Genomic DNA, 25029 nt, shown 5'->3' on the forward strand with positions numbered 1-25029 from the left:
TACTGTTGAAGCCTGGCTTGAAGAATTCTGAACATTACTTTGCTAGCGTGTGAGATGAATGGAATTGTGTGGTAGTTTGAGCATTCTTTGGCATTGCCTTTCTTTGGGATTGGAATGAAAACTGACCTTTTCTAGTCATAATCCACATGGCACCTCTCAAAACTTGAGCCTTAAAGTAATCTCTTTTTAGCTGCAAATGGATATGGTATAGATGATTCACTTTCAGTAGTTACTGCCAACTCTGATTTTAGTTCATAATAATGAAGTATCCATCACTGTAAGACTCTGAGTGATGTTACTTATGTTTGAAACCTAAGTGTATTGTAATTGTGAGCATTAACAGTTATCTTTCACTTTTGCCTGTGGACTGACTATGTACTCTGTTTGAAGGTAAGAGTAATTTAATTTTAGCATTGTGAATATTGTGTCCACAAAACTCTTGTGGCCAAAAGTTCAGATAATGAAATGTGTGGATTATAATAATACCAATGTTGGGACAATCCAGACAACTGTATTATGTTAATAATAGCTAGAAAGACACATACAATTTGATTAGAAAGTAAAGTAACCAAGGTAGAGCACTCTAGACCAAAGGCAGAAAGGATTTGGCATTGGACATGGTGGAAAAGGGGATATGAAAGCACTTAGAGCCTAAATTTTGCAAATCCTAGGTTAAGCAAGTAAGTACTTCTAAAGCAATTTTTTTTTTTTTTAATCTCCACCCAAAACACCAATGTTCAGTCAAAAATAGACACTGTAGTCTGTGAGCACACCACAAGAGTAAACACACCCACTGCCATCCAGCTGATTATTCTATCAAGATAAATAAAGATACATTTCCTGAATCAGAGGTTGCAACCATGTAGGCAAACAAAAGGAGAAAATTTTGATAATAGATGTGCTGGCCTAGTGCAGCACCGGAGAAGGCAATGGCACCCCACTCCAGTACTCTTGCCTGGAAAATCCCGTGGATGGCAGAGCCTGGTTGGCTTCAGTCCATGGGGTCGCTAAGAGTCGGACACGACTGAGCAACTTCCCTTTCACTTTTCACTTTCACGCATTGGAGAAGGAAATGGCAACCCACTCCAGTACTCTTGCCTGGAGAATCCCAGGGACGGGGGAGCCTGGTGGGCTGCCATCTATGGGGTCGCACAGAGTCGGACACGACTGAAGTGACTTAGCAGCAGTGCAGCACAGACCTGACTGTCAGACCTCATTAACAACAATCATGCTTTTTACAGTATATCAAGTGATGAACTGAATCATATCAACAATGAAAAAAAAATTTCCTCTTGTTCTTAGATGCTTTGATTTGGAAAATGGAATTTAAAATCACCTTCTCGATTTTTATAAGGATACTGTAAAACCACAGAGAAGATAAAGAATGTTATCTTGTCCAGATAAGACCTAGACTTTGCCCATTGTATTTTAGTTTTCTATTGCTGCCATAACAAATTATCACAAACTTACTGACATAACACAAATTTATTTTCTTACCATTCTGGAGATCAGGATTCTGAAATGACACTCACTGAATTAAAATAAAGGCATCAGGGCTAAAAATCAGGCTATTACCATGGTTTACTTTACCTTTCTAAATGCTGTAGGGAAGAATCTGTCTTCTTGATTCTCAGGTTTCCAGAGGCCACCTTCATTCTTTTTCTTGGAGTCCCTCATATCTTCAAAGCAACCAAGGTCTGGTTTAATCTATATATCACATCACTCTGACACTAACTCTTCTACCTCCCTCTTTCACATTTAAAGGTCCTTTGATTACTACATTGGGTCCACTTGACCATTTAAGGATATTCTTCCTATCTTAAAGAGGGGTTAATTAACAACCTTAATTCTATCTTCTACTTTAATCTCATTTTGTCTTGTAACATAAAATATTTACAAATTCCAGGCATTAGGAAGTGACCATCTTAGGAGGCTATTATTCTATTAAAAGCAAAGTATTCTTTGCTTTTAAAGGAAAGATAAAGAGTAAAAATCTCTTACTGTATTATGAGACAGAAAGAAACATGCAATTGTTATTTTGTGTTAAATGAGGTAATATGTGCTTACTTAATAGCTTTGCTTTTAAATTCTTCATTTATAAACTCAAATTTATTTATCTTAAAGATTAACAATAATATAGCTTATAAAGTTTAAAACAGTAAAAGTTCAAAAAATAAACTGCTCTATCAGAGGTAAGAATGAAACATAAAAATATTGCTTTTATTATTATATTTTTATTAGTCCAGTTAATTACAGCTAATTGTCATTTTTTACTATTCTACTGAAATTTTGTTTACTAATAATTATGTAACAGAAAGGTAAATAATATGTAATACTATATAATTTCATAAATGCCTATTTTTCATATGCTAATGTTAAAGTAATAATAGACATGGATATAATTGTGTTACATTATATTATGCTATTTTATGTTGGGTTTTTTGGACTGGAATGGTATGACAAGATGGCTCTCTAAACAGTTAATCATTTTAATATTTGGATCTAAGCCAAAGAGATTGATCTGAACTGGAAGTATTTGGGAGTTTAAAAATATCAATCCCACCTTTGTGTTGCTTTCTACATGCTCACACTACAATATCACACTACCTTGTAATTATTTGCACACCCATTAAACAGTGAACATTGTGAGGGGAAGTAGGACAGCGTAATTAACTTTGTTCTTCTTGTAGCCAATATAGTGTCTGGCATATAACAGATTCACATAAATACTTGTATGAAATTGTCTCTTTGAAAAGTTTTAAAGAGTATTTTTAAAAATACTAACATGTTATCTGTGGTGGAATATTTTATATAAGAAAGAGTAAAAGAAATAAGAGAATGAGTTTTGCAGCAGTATTAACTTTTTATTTAAAAGATGAACATTCAGCTTGAAAAAAAAAATCAATTTTAGAAACAGTTCTCTTGGAAACACAAATATAAAAAGATGTTTCAAGGACAAGAAAGGACTTCATACAAAGTATGAAATCCATACCATGTAAGTTAATAAGAGACCATATGTCAAATTTGCAAGGAAATGTTACAGATGCATTTCAGTTATATAAGGAAATGAAGCCACTGTGTGTTAAGATAACTTTCAGTATCAAGTTGAAAGTTTCAGTATAAAGTTCAGTATCAAGTACTAAATGAATTGCTGCCAAACTGATTAATATGGTTTGGTTAAAAGTTGATATCTTTGAAATTTATATGAAAAAGTTTATGTAAAAAAGCTTTACAAAAAACTTCTGAAATCAGGCACGAGATAAATAAGAATTGATTTATCTGTATAAAGCTAAAGTTAATGAGTTAGGGAATCTTCCCCTTTAAAATATCACTTAGCTCTTAATGACTGACCTTTGATTCCCAATATGATTACTGTTCTTCTGTTTCATTAGAATAGAAAAGACATTATTTCAAAATTGTCTTCTGAGATAAATACAACACTCATAAAGAAAATATTTTAAAAGTTAATGTAATTTTGATCTTCAAGGACAGATTCTAATAATATAAAAGTTACCATTTCTACCATAAATGGTACAATGAAATTTAAATATTTATTATAGTTAGATTATTTTGTGCATTTTACATATTTCAAAAGCATGGTATAGCTCAAAACAAAAGACTATTTCAATGATAGTATTAAAATGTAATTTAAAAGAAATAGACTATAAGTCTTCTCCTAACAAAGCTAATCTCATTCTGAGTAGATTAAAGAATCTAGATGAAATTACATTGCAGGTGTGGGAGTACTTATGCACAGACTATAAAAAGTTCCTCAAGACTTTTGCCATTACTGCTCTTCCCTATCTATCCTTTGCATGGAACCTAGAATATCAGCAAGAGTCTGTTTCAATCCATCGAGTTAGAAATTCACAGCCTCTGAGTGTTAGAAGATTATTTGTGATGCTATGTTTTATTTTTCCATTGAAATGCTACTGTTAGATCATTTAACTGCCCTATTTTATTTTATTTTTTATTAGTCTATACCCTAAGGAAAGGCTGCCTCTTAAGGAAAATAAAATAGAGAATCAATTCTGCAGCAAATCACATTTATTAACAGGTTAGTGAGAACCTCAAGAAAAATAAAAATTGTGATAATTGCATCTGCTTCAGTTTAAAGAGACTCAGGAAGGGGTGGTAAACGTCAGGCAGCATAAAACGCCTTTAACAAACTCCAGAATCCAGCAAGTCACTAATATGTGATTTCTAATTACTTTGTAGTTTGTCACTGTTCAACCCAATCAAATCTAATTGACCAGAAAATTTTGGTTAGATTGTACTCAACTATGGCTAAATTTTTATTGTTATTATTCTAGTTTCTTTGTGATCATCTCAACTTTACTGCATCATTAAACCTTAAATTAGATTTTGATAAGAATATTTCATAAAATTTTTCAAACAACCGCAATATTCACACAGCATGACAGTATTCTTAAATCCACTGTCATGTTTTTTAAAAAAACATTTAAATTCTACCCATTCTTTCTGGGTTATTAAAAACAATGGCACTTTGATCTTAATTAAACACTTCATTTGAAAGCCAGGACTAACAAATGTCAACTGCTAAAGGTGAACCCATGTTAAATGCATGTCAGAGCATTTTTCATATCATGTAGGGAATTCAAGTCTGAGGGGTCTTAGTTTCAGAATCACTGATGAGGGATATATATACAAGAAAGGTGGCAATTAACTACTTCAATTTAGAAGCTTGCGTTACTTTATCTTCATGTTGAGAATCATAATCTAAGCAATAGTTTGGACATATCTGCTGTCAATTCTCTAAAATCTAGAAAAATAATATAGAAATGATTGTTTGTTGTCTAAATGTCTACTTTGTCCTTTACTCTGTGTGTTCAGTTCAGTTCAGTCGCTCAGTCGTGTCCGACTCTTTGAGACCCCATGAACCACAGCATGCCAGGCCTCCCTGTCCATCACCATCTCCCGGAGTTCACCCAAACCCATGTTCATCGAGTCAGTGATGCCATCCAACCAACTCATCCTCTGTCGTCCCCTTCTCCTCTTGCCCTCAATCTTTCCCAGCATCAGGGTCTTTTCAAATGAGTCAGCTCTTCGCATCAGGTGGCCAAAGTATTGGAGTTTCAGCTTCAACATCAGTCCTTCCAATGAACACCCAGGACTGATCTCCTTTAGGATAGACTGGTAGGATCTCCTTGCAGTCCAAGGGACTCTCAAGAGTCTTCTCCAACACCACAGTTCAAAAGCATCAATTCTTCGGCGCTCAGCTTTATTTATAGTCTAACTCTCACATCCATACATGACCACTGGAAAAACCATAACCTTGACTAGACAGACTTTGTTGGCAAAGTAATGTCTCTGCTTTTTAATATGCTGTCTAGGTTGGTCATAACTCTGTGTTACTAAAGCACTGAAAATAAACACACAGGAATTTATTCCTGAAAGAGTATGGAAAAAAAAAAAAATGCTTGCTCACACTGGTAATTTTTTTTTTTACAAACTGCCTCTATAAGACAAGACAATAAAATAACATTATTAGAAACCTCCATGTAGGTTGTTTTATATTTTATCTGCTGACATTTTCACTTGTTTGTTTATTTTATTTTCCACAATATGTGCAACCTTCAGAGGACATCAAGTATGTTTGAAAAAAAGAGCTAACGCTTTTTGTTAATGTCAGATGTAATGGGCCAGTCAAAGAACAGATCTAACCAGTTCTGATCAGTTTGGGCACTAATATGCAAGTCTTTCAGTTATCAAAGAAATGAACAGAAAATACATTACATGACAAGATGGCTGGACTACAGCAACTAATATGAAAGTGGAACTGAGTAGGACTCTATGAGTTCTTCTAGGGATAGACCCCTCCCTGTGTCTCTGCTACAGTCTCTCTGAAGTACCCAGATAACAGCATCTTATACATATTTCCTAAACTTTTTCAGATAGCTAATGCCAAATGAAAGAAATTAACTACTTGATGTTCAAGAGTATGTAGCCCACAGACATTTTGGCATCTAAGGACTGATCACCATCAACTAATCAGAGAACTGTGCAAGAACTGATTACTCATACTCTGTAACACTCTCCCCCTACCCTCCACCATCCTGACTGGACTTTTAAAAATGTTTTGCTGAAACCCTTCTGCAGTTCGGAGTCTTTGAGCACAAGCCACCGGTTCTTGCATGGCCCTGCAACAAACCTCTCCCTGCTCCAAACTCTGACGTTTCCGCTTGTCTGGACTCACTGCGCATCAGGTACACAAACCAGGCAACCCTAAGGGAAATCAACCCTGCACATTCATCAGAAGGACTGATGCTAAAGCTGAAGCTCCAATGCTTTGGCCACCCGATGCAAAGAGCCAACTCATTAGAAAAGACCCTGATGCTGGGAAAGATTGAAGGCAGGAGGAGAAGGGGACACCAGAGGATGAAATGGTTGGATGGCATCACTCACTCAGTGGACATCGGTTTGAGTACATTCCGGGAGATGGAGAAGGACATGAAAGCCTAGCACCCTGCAGTTCATGGGGTCACAGAGTCAGACACGACTTAACTGAAGAATAACAACAATCAAAGGGCATCAAAAGCCTTTTAAAATATTATTTCAAAATTACATATCTTAACATAGGAGCAATTTCTACTAACAAGTGAAAAAATTATCTCAAAGATCTCATGTCTCATGCAATATAACCATTCTCAAAATGATCATACCTGAAGTAACTTGCATACTTCTAAAAATGCACATGATTATTAAATTAAAACTATGAAAATAACTAAGAAAGAAGAAGCTGTTGAGAGTGCCCAACTAAACGCATTAAAACCCCAGTTCTTTCTAATTTTCCCTTTGACACTGGGATAACACACACAGCTCCCCACAGTCATGAGTTCAATTTTCTTGTAGACATATATTCTGATTTGAATTGTGCCACAGAGATTAGATAAGACTCCCAGAATATATTGACTTGGCCCACTTCCCTTCTTCTACTAGGCTTGTAGTGTAATTACCATTAGCGTCTGATAAAATATACTTATCTCAACTGAAATATGGGTTTAAATGGGATCAGAGAAATATATAACACGGTTGTAAAAATGAAAAAATTGCAAAGCAAAACTGATGAAACAAGAATTTTACATTAGAAAATATACTTATTTAAACTACAATGATTATTTTTCCATATAAAATATGTTTTAAAATATTAGTTAAAACATGAATCAAAAGACACTAAGACTTTAAAATACTTCTTAAAAAATCATCCAACTAGTCCCAAACAGGTGGTATTTCTCTCCTTTGGTTGTTCACATGATTTTTTCAGTGAAAATACTCGTAAAGAGAGAGGCTACTAAACTGGTAATTTACAAAGTATGTTTTATGCTTGTATTATAGTCCTGGAGTCAAAGTTCTCATTCCAGGACAATAAAGAAGAAAAAAAAAAGACCCTCACAATAAAACATTAAACTGATGAATTATTATGGTCAAAAATCACCTTTCCCATCAATACTAATGTATAATTCAAAGGGAAATTCAAACCAAAACTATTCAATCTTATTTCACTTATTTATTTTTCATTACTTAAAAAGGAATAGATACAGAGCTCAATAAAGACTAGGCAATATTGTGTTTTGCATAGAAACAAAATTTTACAAACATAGATTGAGTTGGAAACGACCTTAGAATTTATTCAATCCAGTAGTGAAGTTCAGTCCACTTTCTGCTTCACCCTTCCTCAGCCCAGATGATTTACTTGTTTGTCCAGCTTTAAAATACTTGAACCTCAACAGCTTTAGAAGAGACACAGCCTCTCTCTCCCTATAGACTCATCCTTCCCTATTGTCTCACACCCAGCCACTCCATACAATTCATATTAATATATTACATGTCTCATCTTCAAGGCTCAAGAATTTGCCACCTTTCCTTGTTTAATCTAACTCCTTCATTTCAGAACCTAGAGAACAGTCAGAAGGTTGAAATGGTTCATGCCAATTCCTTACCTATTTTGAAGGTCATGCTGGATCACCTCAGATTTCCTAGCTGTTGGTTCCGTGCTGTTTTCTGAACCTTTGCAACATCCATATCATTTAAAGTTTTCTACATAGTAAGCCTGAACCAGCAGTGGAACATTGATTGCAGCTATTGTTTTACAGAAAAAAAGTATTTCAGTCATACACTAGCATCATCTGCTCAAAATAGGAGTTCTCCAGGAAGAACTATAAACATTCTTTAAAGTGTATCTTTATATTCTAATGCCTAAATGGAAGTCCATAGTCTACATGTGGCCATATATAAACTGATGTCCCACAAGTTCATCAGACCTGTACAAACTTGGAATAAATAAGAAAAGCAAAAAACGTGCCATATCATGACACAAACTGCACTGTTGTCATGATTTTAAAATAAAATAATGAATCAACCTAAGTTACAAAAGAGAATAATTTGACTCCTTACAATAAAATTACAATTGAATAAAAATCAATTGATACCTCAAAGGCAAGGAAATTGTACCAGTTTTGATTGCCACACAGAAATTAAAGTATTTAGATAGTGCTTCCCCCAAAATGGGCTCATTTCCATGAAATAAAAGATGAATAGAAACTGGAATACATAAGATTTTGTCACAGAATAATGCTCACATTCTTCTCTTTTTTTCAAAATTAGCAGCTATTGGCACATTATAGACATATGCCAAGTCATCTTATTAAAAGTTGATTCAACAGTAAAAGTCATATTCTAATTAAAACAATTAGATCTTACTTCAGTCGAATGATCCTAGTGCAACCAGAGGGTCTTTGTAGGTCACAGGACTCTGACAAGCTGAACAGAGGACTCTTCATCCAGGTGCTTAACAGTCAAAACTCATTTCCTGTTCATAAATTAGAAAAACAAAGATGATCAATTTAAATTGGGAGTTGTATTAGATAATCTATCAGTTGGCTTTTGAATTTTATTCTTTAGTTAATGCTTTTCAGAACTATATTATCAGTTCTTTTTAGGGTAAGTAGCCTGAAATTCTTCATACTTTTTAGACGTCAATAATGCACAAATAGTAATTTTTAATCATAGTATTTTATTCCAAGAACAAATATATACACAAACATACAAATATTTTCCTATCTTTATCCCATTTTCAAGTGTTTATACATATACCTTAATTTAGCTAGCCTAAATGGGACACTTACCTTGCGCCATGCACTACCAAACACAATAAAAGATAAAACAGAAGACACATAACTGGACGTGGTGACTCATGTCTATTGAAAGAAGGGATTAATCAAAGGAAGAAATACACAGTAGAAAGAACACATCTAGGACTGAAAACCTGCTTCTTCTGTTGAACACCTCTGTGACATGGTAATTGATGTTATTGTTTAAATATTAATTTAAATTTGGGATAAAAACAGTTGAAGAATGATTGTGAGAATTGGAGACATTGTATATAGTAACACGCTAAGCACATTTCCTCACATGGTGCTCAATAATTAATTGATATTTTGTAGTATTTTAGGATATTGGCACTCTGTCCCTATTATTTTGTATCTTCAAATGCTATTCTGCATTTTATATTTATAGACTTTGATATTAAGTAATAATTCCATAATTACAGAACCACTTATTTTTTTTTACTCTCCCTCTTTAATTTTATATTTTCATCTTAGCTTTGAGATATCTGAAAGCTACTCTATGTTTTCATCACCCTTTTAAAATTATTCCCCCAAAATAAGCTATCATTTTCTTCAACCAAGATCAGCTTGCAGCATTGCATAAACTTCTGACTAGGGAAAAAAGATCTTGCCCTATCATTGGGTTAGTTCATTTTCTTTTTGCTCTCCTAATTATTTCTCCCTCATTTGAAAATTTCACATCTGCCTTAAGCTTTTTGTAATAGGAAATAATGGGTCATAAAGTACCTAACTCCCAAAATATAGAATAAAATAATATTTCTGCATTTTTATCTTAAATTTCTTCTGCTTTCAGTGAAAAATTACTTAAGGTAGATCCCATAGATTCATCCAATTTGGAAGCCTCTTCCAACTTTCTTTTCTCATAAATTTCAAAGCTTCTTGATAAGAAAAACAAAACTTTTTTTTTAATACAAAAATGATAAGATTTCTAAATTCACCTATTATCAAATAAAGTTCTTGGCTCAATTTTAGTGACATACATCATCTATATAGACATATACACACACTCATGCATATAGGTCAGGACATTTTAGAATATCTCATTTGTGGTGAATAAAAGGGTTGTCCAATGGGGAGGACTGAAGGCCACTGCTGAATTCTCAACTTTTATTTAAAAGGACCTCAAGATTCCATTTATGGGCATGATTGTGCAAGAAATAATCATTGTCTTAGTACCAACGTAAGCTTCTACTATCCCTCAAACATTGAAAATGAAGGAGTCATAATAAAAATGGTATAGGCATGCTTACAAAAAGACTTAAGTCAAGCTACAAATCACAGGAATTCCAAGTCTCACAGGACTTTTCCTTCTAACCCTCTCAGAATCTAACTAGATAAGATGGCAAACTACCATCTGCATCCCCGCATTTGATTAAAAATTAAACTGTATAGGATGGGCTAGATAGCTGAAAAGTCATGTCATTTTGTCTAAAATAATGCCTTCAATCAATCCCCCTTGCTTTTCCTAACCCCAAATTCAATATTATGTTTACTAAATGAAATGAACTCTCGTTTCATCTATTGAAATGCATTATTCAAGATGTGATTTTCTCACATTCTTAGAGAAACTTGCCTGAATTAGTTCCTTGTGGATGTTTCAAATATTACCATAAGTCAGAATACTGGAACAAGAAGGAAGCCTGGAGATTCTCACTCAAATACTCACACAAACACTGACCGTCGGCTCCCACCAGACAGTTTATTTGATAATAGACTCCATCCAGACCCTATGTCCAATATTTTGTGAATAAAATCTCAGAAATAAAAATCCCCACTTATTAACAGAGAATTTTTCCTCTCTACAGAGTCTTTCAGATGAAATACATTGTATCAGAAAGACAAAATGGTACAACTCTTTGGAAATTGTCTTTAGTTTTTATGGCTTGATGAAAACATATTAATACTCTAATTTTGGGTTTTCTTAATCACAGTATATTAAAACAAACAAAAGAGCAACATAATATATAATCTTTTCCAATTTAGAAAACTTTCTCTGGTATTAATATATCATTAACAACCATCCTTTTTCAGGTTGTCATTTTACTAGGAGATTATGAAGGATGACTTTTCATAAAATAGTTTTCTTCTTGATTCTACTGATCAAGAACTAACAAAAATCCTCTGTTGTCAATCACCTAAATTTTATTTTCAGTTTAACATCAATTTAAAATTCACCATGAAACAAGCATATAATCTTCAAGTATTATACGTGAATTTTGGATTTTTTAATGTCTTGATCCACATCTGAGATTCTTGACATCAAGGACTATGCCTTAGTTAGCTGTGCCCCCAGGACCTATCACTGTGGCAATATATAGAGTATGTACAAGGGTTAATTAAATGGCATCTGTGACTCAGCATTTCTAATACTTTCCACATCACAGATCTCCTCACAGCCTGCTGGAAGAACACACTGAGTATTCCTTCCATGTCTTTTCTTGTGCTGACCTTCCTTTCTAAGACATTTACTTTGCTCTCTTTTGCTTAGTTTCTATTTGTTCTCTAAGATTTACATATATCATGAAATCTATTCTAGCCTAGGCATTTAATTTCTAATTTTTTTTAAGGATGGATGCAACACTGAACTCTAATCTTTTGAAGGAGAGTAGGAAAAACAGATTTATACTTCTTAGATATCCCCCCACAGCTCCTGGCTCAAAGTTGGGCACATAGTTGCTGACTAATACAGAGGATACAGATGATTCATGAGCTGGTAAAGGTACAAGTCCCTTGTGGATGAAACAGATCAGGGAACAGCAAACTATAGGCCAGGAGCTAAATTCAGCCTGCTATCTGTTTTCATAAATAAAATTTCACTGGAACACGGCCACATCCATTCATCTATGTATAGTCTGTAGCTGCTTTCCTGCTATAATAGCAGCACTGAGTAGTTGCGACAGGGACTGTCTGGCCCTCAAGCCTAAAATATTTATTATCTGGTCCAGCATAAGTATGCCAATCCGTGTATTAGCTCAGTGGTTTTTTAGCATGGGCCCAAGATGATATCTGAGCCATTCACAGCCTTAACCATTGTAGTAAGACAACTCTCTATAATCCAGTTCTTAAATATTGGTCCCTGAACTGACTGCACTGACATTATCCAGAAACTTGTTAGAAATGCAGTCTCACAGCCCATCCCAGACAACAGGTCAGAAATTCTGAGACGGGGGCCAGCAATCTGTGATTTTGCCAACTCCTCAAGCAATTCAAATATACACTAAAATTTGAGAACTACTAAGCTAGATAAGCAGAGAAGGCAATGGCAACCCTGGACAGAGGAGCCCGGTAGGCTGCAGTCCACGGGGTCGCTAGAGTCGGACACTACTGAGTGGCTTCACTTTCACTTTTCACTTTCATGCACTGGAGAAGGAAATGGCAACCCACTCCAGTATTCTTGCCTGGAGAATCCCAGGGACGGGGGAGCCTGGTGGGCTGCAGTCTATGGGGTCGCGCAGAGTCGGACACAACTGAAGCAACATAGCAGTAGCAGCAGCAAACTAGATAAGGCTTCCCTGGTGGCTCACCTGGTAAAGAATCTTCCTGACATGCAGGAGACCCAGAGTCAATCCCTGGGTCAGGAAGATCTCCTGGAGAAGGGAATGGCAACCCACTCCAGAATCCTAGGACAGAGGAGCCTGGTGGGCTACAGTCCATGGGTAAAGGAGAATTTATTAACACCTCACCATAATGATGTGGCCTGGCTATGGCAGATCCAATTTCTTCAACTGCTACCCCTAAATACAGAGATTTTAAGTGGTGAAAAGATATCAGTTATGTTTCATCTGCCCTAAAATGCAGCACTTTGGGTTTACTCTAAAAGAACACTAAGGAACAGGATTATTTTGATGTGGGAATTTCTACAGCACTTTCAGTAAATGCTAATACAGCTACCTGCTGTATATCCAAAGGAAAGACAATATACCAAGTGCCAAAGTGTAAAATCTATTCAAAAATAGATAGAAATATCAAAGCAATATAGCAGATAAGCTCCAGTTTTTATAGGACTGCCTGTCAAGACAAACCTCTGCTCAATGATTCTCAGCAGGGATACAGGAGAAGTGGAATACAGCTCAGTTGGAAACTCTGTTAATCAAAGATTTGTTCCAACATGCATATCCCCAGTGCTAAGTCTCAAATGTGGCCAGATAGAATTTTCTATGATAGTGTGTGGGTAGCAATAAGGAATAATCACTATCAAGCCTTGTAGAAGATGGTAACTAGCTAGCATTTGCTCTGGAAAAATATATATTAATTGCATTATATAATATATACAATTTTCATGAACTAATATTTGTTTAACTTAACAGTAAAACCCCCTTCTTCATTATTTCTCTCCAAAATACAGATTAGCACTAGGAGCTATGGCTATGATATGACAGGGTTACAATCTATAAAAATAATGGCAACAGATTGATAAGAGATAAGTGTAATAAAGTTTTCTTTTTTCTGCAAAGACTCTTGTCACAATATTTTATATTTAATGCTAAAAGCTCAGCAGCTATTTCAAGAAACAATAGCAAAATTATTTAATCTATTGAAGAGTCTCTATAAAAAGGTTAAAAGAAACATGTCAATCAATAAAAATAAACTATTGACTGATAGCCTCTAGAAAGTTCAAATTGTTTCCTAGTCATAAAAAATCATTATGCTTCCACACAACAGTATAACCATTATTTCTTTTTTGATAAATAGCACCCAGATTGTATATGCCTAAAATCTATGTAAGCATTTTATTCAATGTCCATTAAAACATGCTTCTATTTTGACATCTATCTATGGAAAATAGGAAAAGCATTCCTATCCTCTATGTAATACAAAATTGGGAAATATGGGCCTGGATTTCATACCTATGAATTCAGGAAATGATTGATGATGGTTCAGATGATCTGTTAGAATTCTGATTAAAGACTTAAAGTTCACACATTTAAATCAAGGATTGATTTGGGATCCTTATATATGAGTGCATGCTCAGTGACTTCGTCCTGTCTGACTCTTTGCAACCCTATGGACCATAGCCCACCAGGCTCCTCTGTCCATGGGATTCTCTAGGCAAGAATACTGGAGTGGAATGCTATACGCTCCTCCAGGGGATCTTCCCAACCCAGGGACCAAATATGGGTCTCCTGCAAACCCTTCATTGCAGGTGATTCCTTACCACTGAGCCACTAGGGAAGCCCACTCTCACATATAACACAGTTCAATTAAAAGAGGAAGAATATATAGTTATCTCTACATAGGAACTATCAGCTTGTGTAAAGATTAAAACTAGGCTTCATTCAGAAATAATTCACAGTGGGGAGACCTAATACCTACCTAAAAGGACAGCAAGTCATAACCAGCAGCAGAGGGGGAGTGGGTGACAGAAAGCAATTAGGAATAGTACTCTAAAATTTTAAGGAGTGGAAAATTAGGCTAAATATTAGAAACCTTTCACAGCAAGTCCATTAGCCTCTAGAATCAACCTTTAGTTGAAATTTCTTCAATTGAGTTATTTAAAATTAGATAAAGACCCATTTTGCCAAAATACTATAGGGAATTATTCATAGGGAATGATTGTAAGGTGTACTAAATGAACTATTTATTTTTTCTTTTACTCTTAAGTTAGATCTTTTGCATGTCTGTCATGATTTCACACACATTAAAAAACTGTGAGGCTATGAAAATGCTCTGAAGATTATTCTTACTATTATACCATATTAATTTGTACAGTTTTTATTTTTTCAAAATAAGAGGAAGATGAGATAAAATAAATAATTAAGAAATAAAAATTACTGTTGAATATTTCACTAAAAATACTAAATTCCAGGAAAAGTTCTATTAAAAGATAGTATATTCATTTATAAAATTAGTATAGTTAAAACCATATTTAATCACTAACAATGCCCCAGTACAATACATAACACCAAAGTTGGTAATCAATAAATACTAAATGAATAAGTGAACACCTCCCCTCTGGAGATTGTTTCTTCTAGGGTTTATGTCCTGGAGATGAAGGCTTATTAAAAATCAGTCAGTTCCTTCATAAGACTGATGAAGGAAGTATGTGGTTATTTTCCCCCAAGGTAAAAGAAACCTGACTCTTCCTTCCAGATCACTTGTCAGTAATTGGATGGTTACTTAGCCTTAGGCTTCTAGGCTTTGTGCTGTATGTCAAGTTCTTGATTCAAGTCAGGTAGCCCAAAGAGTTATCAGTAAAACACTAAGCTACTTTGTCTTTCTGGATTTCATACTTATAATGCCACCATTCCTAACAGCTGTTTATCATATAAATTCAAATTTGTGGCTTCAGAGATATTGCTGCCTGCTCAATTAACTCAAAAGGATTACAAACGCAAGTTATAAGTCAGTTCAGTTCAGTCACTCAGTCATGTCCATCTCTTTGCAACCCCATGGACTGAAGCATGCCAGGATTCCCTGTCCATCACCAACTCCCAGAGCTTGCTCAAACTCATGTCCATCGAGTCAGTGATGCCATCGAACCATAAGTCAATCTCTCTGGATTTCATTTCCAGCTAAACCATGAGCAATAACTTGGGCAAGTTATTTAACTCTTAGGTTTATTTCTTCATTTGTAAAATGAGAAAATTATATAGTTATATCATCTCACAACATTATATCAAGGATTAAAAATCTGGTAATTTATGAAAAATGCTGTCATGTGCCCATGAAAGAGACTATTTGGGTTCAAATTCTAGTCCTGATATTTATTAACTGTGTGTACTGGTGCACCTTATTTAGCCTCACTGTGTCTAATAAATGCATACCAAAAAAAAAGGTCCTGTTATTTAAGAAGATTTACTGGGATATAATTTATATAATACATCTAATGTAGATAACTCAGTGATTTTTAGTAAATTTACACAAGAATGTAATCATCATCATAGCCCAGTTTTAGAACACTTCTGTTTATCTTGGATATTTTCCCTGTGCTCATTTGTAGTCAATCCCCACTCCCAATCCCAGGCAACCATTGATTGTCTTTTGTCTCTGTGGGTTGTGACACTTTAATCATACAACATGTGACCTTTGCTTTCTGATGTCTTTTACTTAACATAATAGTTTTAAGGGTTCATCATAGCATATATCAGTACTCTATTGCTTTTTATTGCCAAATAATATTCCACAGTATAGGTGCTATAATAGCCTGATATTATAGCTAGACAGATAGAGATAGAAACAGATATTAATAGATATAGACATCTCACCATCATCCTATAATAATGAAAAATCTAAAGAGCATTTCCTCTTTTCTGGCAAAGCTAGTCTCTGTGATACATTTAATTTTAGGACAATTTTACAGTGTTAAATAGGAGTTTTGAGGATTTCATCTGTTTCCCTGTCAGTTAAGACTATGACTAGACTAGCAAAAATAAACTAAATACATTTCTAGACAGTCAATATGTTTCTATGATATATATTCTTTTTCATCCCTTCCTTTCATCTATCACTGCCATTTCAAATTTGTGACTCACCATTCCCTTTAAAGCCCTGTGACAAGTCACTATTCTTATTCTTTGTTGTTTCCTATGGCTCCTTAAGACCAATAAAAACATAAATAATAATGGAAGCAAGTAGTCTGGGAAGAAGGAGATAGCAGGGATTCAAGGACCTGAAAAACAGAGTATGGATGATCACCTGCTCTTGAGTATATATAGAGAAAAGACCAAAGAGAGAAGAGCCAACTTTTAAAAAGTTATAAAAGGGAGATCCATGAGGGAGGCAGGTAAAATATATATATATATATATATATATATATATATATATATATATATATATATAGTGTAAATAACATGAGAAGAAAATAGGGTCCCAAGGGGAAAGGAATGAAAAGTTTCAACAATACGCAAAGGTTTAGGCAACGTAGAGATCAAGTAACTTGGAGCATCCCCAACCATCTCCAAGGGAGGAGGATGTTTAAGACCATTTGAGCCAGGTAACATAAATTAATGAAGTATCTGGACATAAAACAAATAGTTACAAGGACTGTTGCCATGTCAGATGATAAGTCCAGGCATATCAGGTCTTCTTCAAATATGACCAAAATAAATGTGGGGAATGTCTTAATTTTTAAATGTTTTTTACAAACATATTTTTAAAAATGCATTGTATAGTAAATAATCATACAACATGATCAAGTAGAATTTATTTCAGATATACAAGGCTGGTTCAACATTTAAAAACCAGTTATGCACTCCATCACATCAACAGTCTAGGAAGTAAAATTACATGATCACATCAAAAGATGAGAAAAATTATTGGATAAAATTCAAAATTCATTCATGATAAACCTCTCAACAAATTAAAAGTACATGAAAGTGAAAGTGAAATTCACTCAGTTGAGTCCAACTCTTTGTGGACTATGGACTATACAGTCCATAGAATTCTCCAGGCCAGAATACTGGAATGGGTAGCCTTTCCCTTTTCCAGGGGATCTTCCCAACCCAGGGATTGAACCCAGGTCTCCCACATTGCAGGTGGATTCTTAAGAACCTATTCAATTTGACAAAGAATATCTAAAAAATCCTACAACTAACATCATATTTAATGATGAGAAACTAGATGCTGTCCAGCTATGATCAAGAACAAAACAAGGATGTCCCCTCTCATTATCCTTTTCAACATCACACTGGAGGTACTAGATAATGCAATGAGAAAGGGAAGGAAAATAACGGGTAAAACAAGTATGCAGAGTGGGAAGAAATAAGTAAAACTGTTCACAGATTATATGACTGGCTATGGATAAAATCTGAAAAAAGTCAACCAAAACTCCTGGAACTAATAAGCAATTATATAAAAGTTCATGTACAAGGTGAATATAGAAAAGTCAATTGCTTTCCTAAATATATGAATACCAGTGATAAACATGAGAAATTTGGAATTAACACAATACTATTTATATTATATACCCCAAATTAAAGACATGGATATGTACAAGATCTATACTATGACAACTATAATACCCTGATGAACAAAATAAAAAATTAAATAGAGAGATATTCCATGTTTATCAATAGGAGATTTAATATTATCAAAATATCAGTTCTTCTCAACTTGATCTATAGACTTTGTGTAATCCTAATCAAAATTCCAGCAAATTTTGGTATGGATATTGACAAACTGATTCTAAAGTTCATATTGAAAGATAAAAGATAGAGAAAAGTCAACATAATATTAAGGAAGAACAAAGTCTGAGGACAGGTGCTATCTGAATTCAAGACTTATAATAAAACTATAGTAAATTCAGTTCAGTTCAATTCAGTCGCTCAGTTGTGTCCAAACTTTGCAACCCCATGAATCTCAGCACACCAGGCCTCCCTGTCCAACACCAACTCCCAGAGTCCACACAAACCCATGTCCATTTGGACGGTGATGCCATCCAACCATCTCATCTTCTGTCGTCCCCTTCTCCTCCTGCCCTGAATCTTTCCCAGCATCAGGGTCTTTTCAAATGAGTCAGCTCTTTGCATCTGGTGGCCGAAGTATTGGAGTTTCAGCTTCAACATCAGTCCTTCCAATGAACACCCAGGACCGATCTCCTTTAGGATGGACTGGTTGGATTTCCTGCAGTCCAAGGGACTCTCAAGAATCTTCTCCAACACCACAATTCAAAAGCATCAATTCTAGACTGTGTTTGGTGAAAGAATAGACAAACAGATCAATGGAACAAAATAAAGAGCCCAGAAATAGATTTACACAAGTATAGTCAACTGATCTCTGATGAAGGAGCACAGGCAATCAATTAAGAAATGATAGCCTTTTTGCAAATGGTATTGGGACAATTAGATGCCCAAAAATGGAGATACAGAAATTAGAATCTTCAAAAAACTCAAGTCATAGACCTGAATGTAAAATGCAAAACTATGAAACTCCTAGAACATAGAAGAAAATCTAGATAACCTAGGTTTGGCAGTGACTTTTTAGATACAACACTAACAGCATGACCCATTAGAAAAGATATAATAAGTTGGACTTCATTAAATTAAAAATCTTCTACCCTGTGAATGTCACTGTCAAGAGGATGGAAAGACAGCCACAAAAGACCTTTTAATCAAAATGTACAAAAAAATCCTTAAAATTCAATAATAAGAAAATGAATGGCCCAATGAAACAATGGATAAAAGATCTGAGCAGTCAGTTTCCATAGAAGATATACATACAGGTGAAAATAAGCATAGGAAAAGATGTACAATATCATGCATCATTAGGGAATTGCAAATTAAAACAATGAGATACCACCACGTATCTATTAGAATGGCTAAATCCAAACACCAACAATACTAATGAAGATATGGAGCAATGGGACCTTTCATTAATTTCTAGGTGGAATGCAAAATGGTACAGCCACTTTGGAAGAATTTTGGCAGTTTCTTACAAAACTAAACACACACTTACCATATGACCCAACAATTGTGCTCTTTGGTATTTACTTAAATGAGTCAAAAACATGTCCACACAAAGACATGCACACAGATATTCATAGCAGTTTCATTCATAACTGTCAAAACTTGGAAGCAATTAAGATGTCCTTCAATAGATAAATAGATGAATAAATAATGGTATATTCAGTCAATGGAATTTCATTCAGCCCTGAAAAGAAATGAAGTATAAAGCCACAACAATATATAACAAACTATGCATATCACCAAGTCAAAGAAGATAATCTGAAAGCTACATACTGTATGATTTCAAGTGTAAGACATTCTGCAAAATGCAAAACCATCAGATCAGATCAGATCAGTCGCTCAGTCGTGTCCGACTCTTTGTGACCCCATGAATCGCAGCATGCCAGGCCTCCCTGTCCATCACCAACTCCCAGAGTTCACTCAGACTCACATCCATTGGGTCAGTGATGCCATCCAGCCATCTCATCCTCTGTCATCCCCTTCTCCTCTTGCCCCCAATCCCTCCCAGCATCAGAGTCTTTTCCAATGAGTCAACTCTTTGCATGAGGTGGCCAAAGTACTGGAGTTTCAGCTTCAGCATCATTCCTTCCAAAGAAATCCCAGGGCTGACCTCCTTCAGAATGGACTGGTTGGATCTCCTTGCAGTCCAAGGGACTCACAAGAGTCTTCTCCAGCACCACAGTTCAAAAGCATCATTTCTTCGGCGCTCAGCCTTCTTCACAGTCCAACTCTCACATCCATACATGACCACAGGAAAAACCATAGCCTTGACTAGATGAACCTTTGTTGGCAAAGTAATGTCTCTGCTTTTCAATGTGCTATCTAGGTTGGTCATAACTTTCCTTCCAAGGAGTAAGCATCTTTTAATTTCATGGCTGCAGTCACCGTCTGTAGTGATTTTGGAGCCCAAAACAATAAAGTCTGACAATGTTTCCACTGTTTCCCCATCTATTTCCCATGAAGTGGTGGGACCAGATGCCATGATCTTCATTTTCTGAATGTTGAGCTTTAAGCCAACTTTTTCACTCTTCTCTTTCACTTTCATCAAGAGGCTTTTGAGTTCCTTTTCACTTCTGCCATAAGGGTGGTGTCATCTGCATATCTGAGGTTATTGATATTTCTCCCGGCAATCTTGATTCCAGCTTGTGTTTCTTCCAGCCCAGCATTTCTCATGATGTACTCTGCATATAAGTTAAATAAACAGGGTGACAATATACAGCCTTGACGAAATCCTTTTCCTATTTGGAACCAGTCTGTTGTTCCATGTCCAGTTCTAACTGTTGCTTCCTGACCTGCATACAAATTTCTCAAAAGGCAGATCAGGTGGTCTGGTATTCCCATCTCTTTCAGAATTGTCCACAGCTTATTGTGATCCACACAGTCAAAGGCGTTGGCATTGTCAATAAAGCAGAAATAGATGCTTTTCTGGAACTCTCTTGCTTTTTGCATGATCCAGCAGATGTTGGCAATTTGATCTCTGGTTCCTCTGCCTTTTCTAAAACCAGCTTGAACATCAGGAAGTTCACGGTTCACATATTGCTGAAGCCTGGCTTGGAGAATTTTGAGCATTACTTTACTAGCTTGTGAGATGAGTGCAATTGTGCGGGAGTTTGAGCATTCTTTGGCATTGCCTTTCTTTGGGACTGGAATGAAAACGGACCTTTTCTAGTCCTGTGGCCACTGCTGAGTTTTCCAAATTTGCTGGCATATTGAGTGCAGCACTTTCACAACATCATCTTTCAGGATTTGGAATAGCTCAACTGGAATTCCATCACCTCCACTAGCTTTGTTCATAGTGATGCTTTCTTTTTTTTTTTTTTTTTTTCAAGGTAATTCAATATTTTTATTTGTTTTTTTTTTTTTTTTTTTTTTTTTTTTAAAATTTTATTTTATTTTTAAACTTTACATAATTGTATTAGTTTTGCCAAACATCAAAATGAATCCACCACAGGTATACATGTGTTCCCATAGTGATGCTTTCTAAGGCCCACTTGACTTCACATTCCAGGATGTCTGGCTCTAGGTCAGTGATCACACCATCATGATTATCTGGGTCATGAAGATCTTTTTTGTACAGTTCTTCTGTGTATTCTTGCCATCTCTTCTTAATATCTTCTGCTTCTGTTAGGTCCATACCATTTCTGTCCTTTATCGAGCCCATCTTTGCATGAAATGTTCCCTTGGTATCTCTAATTTTCTTGAAGAGATCCCTAGTCTTTCCCATTCTGTTGTTTTGGTCTATTTCTTTGCATTGATCGCTGAAGAAGGCTTTCTTATCTCTTCTTGCTGTTCTTTGGAACTCTGCATTCAGACGTTTATATCTTTCCTTTTCTCCTTTGCTTTTCACTTCTCTTCTTGTCACAGCTATTTGTAAGGCCTCCCCAGACAGCCATTTTGCTTTTTTGCATTTCTTTTCCATGGGAATGGTCTTGATCCCTGTCTCCTGTACAGTATCACGAACCTCATTCCATAGCTCATCAGGCACTCTATCTATCAGATCTAGTCCCTTAAATCTATTTCTCACTTCCACTGTATAATCATAAGAGATTTGATTTAGGTCATACCTGAATGGTCTGGTGGTTTTCCCTACTTTCTTGAATTTAAGTCTGAATTTGGCAATAAGGAGTTCATGGTCTGAGCCACAGTCAGCTCCTGGTCTTGTTTTTGCTGATAGAAACAGTATTAAGATCAGTGATCATCAAGGGTTTGCTGCTAAGTCACTTCAGTCGTGTCCGACTCTGTGTGACCCCAGAGGAGATGGCAGCCCACCAGGCTCCCCTGGGAAGTAAAGATGAACAGGTGGAGCTTAGAGGATTTTTGAGCAAGGAAACTATTTTGTAAGATATATAATTGTGGACACAGGACATGATACCTTTGTTAAATCAGTAGAACAACGTAAACGTGTTCACCCTAATGCAAACTGTTGATAATGATGTGTCAATGTTGGTTTATCAACTGTAACACACTGGGGTGGAATGTTGATGTTCAGAAAGGCTGCACATTGTCCCTGTGGTGAAAGGATACATGTGAACTCTCTGCTTTCTGTTCACTTTTGCTGTGAGCCTAAAACTGCTGTGAAAATAAAGTGTATTCATTTTTTAAAAATTGAATAAAATGAAAACAAGTCTATTTATTTAAAAACAACTGAATAAAATTAAAGAAAGCCACATATAGTGTGAGTCAAACAAAACAGGTCACCAGACTCAATTACAGTTGTTTAAAGACTATGGCAACACATACTCTCCAAGACTTAGAATATAATTAACAATATGTATAAAACACAGAAATAATGAGTAAAGGAAAATAGTCATTATTATATCATCCTTTATTTCTGTGACTGAAAGGAAATCCTAAGTACTAACAAGTCAGTGGGTAATGATTTCCACATTCTAAATAAAAATGTATTTCTTTTAGAAAGCAGAATCCAGGATTCTAGCAATTCATACATAACTGAAAAATAACAATAGTCAAATATTGTATAATCAAAATATGAGAAAAGGAGGAAATAAACCTTTCCACCCAAATCCATTCTACAAGCATACATGTAGGCTAAAATTGAATACAACATTTAGAAAAGACCACAACAGTATTCAAATAAAATTAAGACATAATTTTCAGGACAATATGGACTTTCTTTCATTTACTGATTTTTCCCTAGAATCTAAAACAATTTCTAAAATACAGAAGTAAAAACTAGTCAGTTAATAAATACATGAATTATATATTCACTTTAGAAAAAAAAAATTGATCTACCTATATTGTGGACCAGAAAGGGGCAAGTGTGGAGATTAGAGGAACTTAATTAGCAGCCTATTGTAACTGTTTAGCCATAAAAAAATGTGTGTGGGAAAAAGCAATGGCAGAAACGAGTGAGTGTAGCCAGAAAGAACATAAACAAAGGCACAGTTAGAACAATGAGAATCAGCCACTGAAAGCACCAAACACTGAAGGGCTAGAAGAGAGCCCGAGAAAGATACCGAGAACTAACATTTGATGATGAAGGAAAGCACTCACAAGACAACAATGTCACAGAAACTCAGAGAGGACAGACTTAAGAGAGCATAATACTATCAGGTTCACAAAGAGGCCCGATACCATGGGCAGGGCTGGGACAAGAAAAGGTGAGGGAAGCACTCACCATGGGCAGAAAAAGTTAAGGGAGATCAAAAATTCTGTAATGAAGATAAATAATGTTTAAATAAATCACTTTAAAAGTAAAAGCGAATGCAAAATAATCCATGGTGAACAAAATATCACAACTTTTTTTCAACAAATCACAACTTTGAGTAAAGACGGGTGGTTGTAGGCGCTATTACCCTGTGTTACTGTACATGCCCACAGTCCGCAGTTCCTAGACCTCGGAAGACTTTGCTTCCCACCCCCGACCCGGCCCCCAGTAGGTATATGGGGCCGACAATGGTCTGCCAATACATGGGGCAGGATGGAGCTTATATATAGGCTCTTTTTTTTTTTTTTGATAGAGCTATTAGTAACTTTTTCCACTTATTTGAGAACATTGGGGAATATTTTAACAAGGAGATCTAGGGCCATGCCTTTTTCCTTTACCACAGTTTTCCTATATGACTTGGTACAGCACTCACTGAGACTTGGAAATCTTCCTTTGGGTTTAGCAATTAAAAGTCACTGGTGATTCAGTGGGAGTAGTTTCAATGTGGTAGTGAAAGGAGTGGTCAGATTGCTGTTGATCAGAGAAAATAGGCTGAAGACAAAGGGCAAGAGAGGGAGATATTTAAGGATAAAGGGTAAATAATCCATGAGGCAATACAACTTCAACACTGTTCTTTTCAAACAGATCCAACCACACCTGTTTCAGGGAAGCAAAAATACAATTAAAAAAAAAAAAAAGGAAAACACAACTCATTCCTGGTATGCTTCTTCAGAAACCAGCATCTTCATGGAGGCATTACACTGAATATTTATGCCTGAGGCTCTGTGCTAATCAACCAATATCACCACGGTTTCAATCAGAACATTTCTGAAAGGTTCCCAGCAATATGTATGTTGACATATCTTCTACTCATCATACCACATCCCAAGAATCACCTCTACAAAGAATCATTCTCTTAAAAACTGGTTGACGGCTACTAAACAATAACCAAAACCCACAAATTTATACTTCCATTTACATTCATTTTGAAACCGAAAATCTCCACTTGTTAACCTCTTAAATTTACAGGTATCTCATAGGAGAAATTCCAAATTGGTTTATAAATGTAATCTTGGCTACAGAACAATCCTTGAAAGTTAATTATATCTTTACTCTTAAGATTTTCCAATATAAGTATGCAAAGCAGGCATATTCATTGTGCCCCACTGAAGACTGTCTCAATGTCAATGGAGGTGAAGGGGTACGAAGTAAATAAAAGGGGAAGGTTTCAAATTAAAACTGAGTTAAACACTTAAAGCAGAAAACTATGTTTTTAATTGTTTTTTGGGACTAATCTTAAAAGGCTAAA

General features: G+C 35.5%; 1 protein-coding gene across 5 annotated transcripts in view; it reads right to left on the reverse strand.

The window, feature by feature from the left end:
* The window catches only part of NAALADL2 (N-acetylated alpha-linked acidic dipeptidase like 2), a 1562846-nt gene that overhangs the window by 1233677 nt on the left and 304140 nt on the right, over positions 1 to 25029 (reverse strand). For all 5 annotated transcript variants that reach the window (XM_024995414.2, XM_059888525.1, XM_059888521.1 and 2 more), the window contains one exon: positions 8722 to 8830. The gene's annotated coding sequence lies outside the window, so the exon portion shown is untranslated. The remainder of the gene's footprint in view (positions 1 to 8721; positions 8831 to 25029) is intronic.

Source organism: Bos taurus, chromosome 1 (genome assembly GCF_002263795.3).
Source record: "Bos taurus isolate L1 Dominette 01449 registration number 42190680 breed Hereford chromosome 1, ARS-UCD2.0, whole genome shotgun sequence".
Lineage (NCBI taxonomy): Eukaryota > Metazoa > Chordata > Mammalia > Artiodactyla > Bovidae > Bos > Bos taurus.